General features: G+C 47.9%; 1 long non-coding RNA gene across 2 annotated transcripts in view; it reads left to right on the top strand.

The window, feature by feature from the left end:
* Window positions 1-5,240, top strand: part of LOC130267432 (uncharacterized) — a 30,423-nt gene that overhangs the window by 1,503 nt on the left and 23,680 nt on the right. For both annotated transcript variants that reach the window (XR_008843190.1, XR_008843189.1), the window contains exon 2: window positions 2,008-2,161. This is a non-coding gene — a long non-coding RNA (uncharacterized LOC130267432). The remainder of the gene's footprint in view (window positions 1-2,007; window positions 2,162-5,240) is intronic.

The raw sequence follows: 5,240 nt of genomic DNA, 5'->3' as shown, positions 1-5,240 counted from the left end.
CCGGTTCACCTTCTGGACACGTGGTCAGAATTAATGGCCCTAAAAATACCGCCCTCCTTGTTTTTCTCTCTTCAGCATGGCGGTGGGAGCTTATTTTTGGAAGGCAGATAGGGATTGCTGACATGAAACCGAAGCCTGGGAGAAAATGAGTAGAGAATACGTAGAGGCCAGCAAACAGAAAAGTGGTGGGGACCATGTTTTGTAGCTCTCGAGTACTAGTGGGCAGCCAGATATATTTGCTCGGCCTATCTTTATACTTCAGAGGCCGTCCTATACCCATGTCATCCTGACATCAACAACATGCCAATGACAGACCAGCTCGAGACAAGGACTCTCATCACTAACCTGCGCTGATGAGACCTCGGATGGTCGTCCCATAAGAGATACCAAAGCTGGAATGAATTACATGGGACGACTTTCGGGAAAATGTTATATCTGAAGGGGAGATCCAAGGACCAAATTGGTTGAATGGTCATATGTCTGACAGGCAGTTTCCTTATTTAGAGTGCAAGAAGCTATAACCGTTCTTCACCTCATCCCTTAGCAATGATAATCCTGCGAGCACTTCCTCATCAGTATGTTCACTCAGTTAACATTAGGAAAACCCAATAGCAGAGACAAGGCATGGGAAAGCCAAGGGGGAACTGTACGCCGCCATCCCCAGCACCGGCGCAGCAATAAATTCACACTTATAATTGTTCCGGAATGAGGCGGTCACTGCGAGGGATTATTACATTTAGGCTCTCACAGCGAGCAAACGTTTTCCCGTTTGTATAATACTGACATGAACGTCCAGCAGAAGTTTTACTCCCTGGGGAAAGAAAGAAGCTTCTTGCATGTAAAGGATATTTAGAGGCTGTCACATAATATAGCAACCGAGGATCAGCTGCTTCCTACCACGTGGGGGTTACGAATTCATAATACAGATGTAACGCATGACGCCCGCAGCCGGGACGCTGCTGAAGAGGTTCGATGTTTCAATTCAAAGTTCAGCAACTCAATTCCTAACTGTTCTCAAGATATCTGCTTGCCGTCAGTGAATGGGAACATTTATGCCTTCATGTTGAAAATGCAGTCCGATCTATAGGCAGCATTTTATAGAGCGGAAGGAGCGGAGCAGATCGATATACATGTTTGTGGGAAAACATTCGGGAATAACTAGTAATATAGTCAGCTTGATTTCTGCTCATTCTGGGTTTAAAGGGGTACTCCGATGCCCCAGCATTCGGAAAGTTTAGTTCCGAACGCTGGGTGTGGGCTGCGGGGTCGTGACATCATGGCCATGCCCCCTCAATGCAAGTCTAAGGGAGGGGGCGTACGCCCCCTCCCATAGACTTGCATTGAGGGGGTGTGGCGGGATGACACACGGGGCGTGGCCGTGATGTCGCGACCCCGGAGCCCACTAGATGTTCTGAACGCTGAGGCAGTGGAGTACCCCTTTAAGAGTCCAGTGGGTGATGTTCTGAACGCTGGGGTAGTGGAGTACCCCTTTAAGAGTCCAGTGGGTGGTTCTATGAAGTGATTGACAGATTTCCCCCTATTCGACCATACACAGCCCACTGAATCAAATTAGTCTGCATGGCTGTCGTCCCAGAATGAACCCTCTTCTTAAAGGGGTATTTCAGGAAAAAAGTTTTTTTTTTTTTTTTTTTTTTTTTTAACATCAACTGGCTCCAGAAAGTTAAACAGATTTGTAAATGTAAAATCTTAATCCGTTCAATAATTATCAGCTGCTGAAGTTGAGTTGTTCTTTTCTGCCTGGCAACAGGGCTCTCTGCTGACATCTCTGCTTGTCTCGGGAACTGCACAGAGTAGAAGAGGTTTGCTATGGGGATTTGCTTCTACTCTGGACAGTTCCCGAGACAGGTGTCATCAGAGAGCACTTAGACAGAAAAGAACCATTCAGCATCAGCAGCTCATAAGTACTGAAAGGATTAAGATTTTTTAATAGATGTAATTTACAAATCTGTTTAACTATATATATATATATTTTTTTTTTCCTTCTAGATAACCCCTTTAAGATGATGCACAAGAAAGCATCGGAACAGTTTGCTGTTGACAAGCAGACTAAGGACATGCATTACTGGAACCATGTGGTCCGATGAGACCAAAATAAACGTATTTGATTCAGAAGGTGTCAAGCGTGTGCGGTGCCAACCAGGTGAGGAGTACAAAGACAAGTGTGACTTGTGCGTGGTGGTGGGAGTGTCATGGTCTGGTGCATGAGTGCTGCTGCCATTGAGGGAACCATGAATGCCAACATGTACTGTGATATACTGAGGCAGGACATGATCCCCTCCCTTGGTAGACTGGGCCAAAGGGCAATATTCCTACATTATAATGACCCCAAACACCTCCAAGATGACCACTGCCTTGCTAGAGAAGCTGAGGGTAAAGGTGATGGACTGGCCAAGCATGTCTCCAGACCCAAACCCTATGGAGCATCATCCTCAAAAAGAATGTGGTGGAGCACAAGGTCTCTAACATTCACCAGCTCCATGATGTCGTCATGTCATGGAGGAGTGGGAGAGGACTCCAGTGACAACCTGTGAAGCTCTGGTACCTCCATACCCAAAAGGCTTAAATGGGCACTGTCACCAACTTTATTTTTTGATATGTTGTGGTACTTATGTACTACAACATATCTCTAATATACTTTTATTATTATTTTTTTAATTAAAATAGTTTAATTTACATTTGAAAACCGGCCACTAGGGGGTCTCCCTCCTAGTGGCCGGCTGCAGCCTGGCGTGACGTCACGCCTGAAAAAGGACTGATGCGGCCGGGCGTCGGTCCTTTTTCATTCAGCCTGCGCTCGCTCCCTGCCTGTCAATAAGACAGGCAGGGAGCGAGCGCATTGGCTCCCCGGCCACTCCTCCCGCACATCGCCGCCGCCTCGTCGCCGCCGCTGTCCCTGCACGCCTGCTGCCGGACTCTGCAGTAAGTGTAATGGGGGGGGGGGGGGGTGTTGTGATGGAGGGAACGGGGTATGGCGCAGGGGGGGGGTGAGGGAGACGGGCTAGCGCCGCATGTAACTAATAGTTTCTCTACACAGGGTGCCTCCAGCTGTTTCAATACTACAACTCCCAGCATGCCCTGACAGCCAATAGATGTCAGGGCAAGCTGGGAGTTGTAGTGATGAAACAGCTGGAGGCAGCCTGTGTAGATGAACTAAGGGCGGAAGTGTCGGCCCCAACAGGCATCAGTGACGTGGTGCCTGCTGGGGAAGTCTGCCTGGTAGTGAGCACACTGCCAGGCAGACAAAAGGCATTTTTAATATAGTAAAAATAAAAATTAAAAGCAGGGAGGGGGTTAGGGATAGATTGGCAATAGGCAGGGACAGAAAAAAAAATAGGATGGTGGGAGCTACCCTTTAAAGAGGTACTCCGCTGCTCAGTGTTTGGAGCAAACTGTTCCGAACGCCGGCGCCGGGAGCTCGTGATGTCATAGACCCGCCCCCTCATGATGTATTGCCCTGCCCCCTCAATGCAAGTCTATGGGAGGGGGCGTGACTTGCTGAAAGGTTTCTCAACGGATTTCAACTGATCAGACTTTCTCTGATACAATTTTTTTTTAGGAACTCTTCTCATAAAAGGGTTTCCCAAATAAACCATTTTGAAGGGTCTCTAAGGCTTCTTTCACATTACAAAATTACTCTGTCTTAAAGATCCGTACAAAGTTCCGTCTGAAAATCAGCTGAAAATGGTAGTTACAAAATCCTATACGGCCGCTGGAAAATCCCATTATACTCTATGTGATTTTTCTAATAGCCGTTTTAACCTGTTAAAGTCCGTTATTAATAACGGCCGATAGTAACGGGAGAAATAGTGAATTTTTGGAACACAGTGCTCTCTGCTGACATCATGACGACCACAGTGCTCTCTGCTGACATCTCTGTCCATTTTAGGAACTGTCCAGAGCAGCATATGTTTGCTATGGGGATTTTTGTTTTCTCCTACTCTGGACAATTCCTAAAATGGACAGAGATGTCAGCAGAGAGCACTGTGTTCCAAAAAGAAAATAATTTCCTCTGTAGTACAGTGGTCCCTCAACATACAATGGTAATCCGTTCTAAATGAACCATCGTTTGTTGAAACCATCGTATGTTGAGGGACCTGTGCAAAGTAAAGTATAGGGCAGTGGTCTACAACCTGCGGACCTCCAGATGTTGCAAAACTACAACACCCAGCATGCCCGGACAGCCAACGGCTGTCCGGGCATGCTGGGAGTTGTAGTTTTGCAACATCTGGAGGTCCACAGGTTGAAGACCACTGTTAGAGGAAGTTGTACTCACCTGTCCCCGCCGCTCCGGACCGTCACCGCTCGTCACCGCTGCCCTGGATGTCGCCGTCCATCGCGTCCCCAACGCTCCGGCAAGGCCTCTGCCTCCCCGGCATCCTCGCTCTCCGTCGCCGCCATCACGTCGCTACGCACGCCGCTCCTATTGGATGACGGGACAGCGTGCGCAGCGACGTGATGGAGAGCGCCGACGATGCAGGGGATCCCAAAGAGGACGCGCCGGAGCCCCGAGGACAGGTAAGTGATCGTCAGCGGACCACACGGGGCACCGTAAACGGCTATCCGGTGGCAGCTGAAGCAGTCTACGCTGCCGGATAGCCGTTTATGCGATGGCCCCGACATACAAAAGCATCGTATGTTGATGCTGCCTCTGAGAGGCCATCGTATGTTGAAATGATCGTATGTCGGGGCCATCGTAGGTCGAGGGGTCACTGTATTCAGCAGCTAAGAAGTACTGGAAGGATTAAGATTTTTTTTATAGAAGTCATTTACAAATCTGTTTTACTTTCTGGCACCAGTTGATTAAAAAAAAAAAAAAAAAAAAAAGTTTTCCACGGAATACCCCTTTAAGGTCAAGGAAAGAGCAATCAGCAATAGGAATGCTTCAGATGTCAGGGCTGATGACTTACTTTGGGCTTAGGCCCCTCAATGTTCGGAGATGAGTCGATGATACAGGTGAAACGGGAGCATCTCTTGGCACAACGCCACTTCTTCATGTAGCCAGAACCTTAAATCACATGTATGTAATGAAGTGGCCTGGAAGCATGTGAGCGCCTCCGTCCGGGATGATGGGTTCTGATTGATAGACATGGAAAGTATTCCTTTGATGTTGCGCGGCCTGAGACAAAATCATGTATCTGCCACAGTGTAAATACCTCCCATCACTGCTGTAAAATTAGAACAGAAAGGCCACTTATCCCAAGGACCATCAGAAAAACAGA

The sequence above is a fragment of the Hyla sarda genome, chromosome 4 (genome assembly GCF_029499605.1).
Source record: "Hyla sarda isolate aHylSar1 chromosome 4, aHylSar1.hap1, whole genome shotgun sequence".
NCBI lineage: Eukaryota > Metazoa > Chordata > Amphibia > Anura > Hylidae > Hyla > Hyla sarda.
The sequence above is the reverse complement of the archived record's forward strand: the minus strand, read 5'-3'. Positions and strand labels throughout refer to the sequence as shown.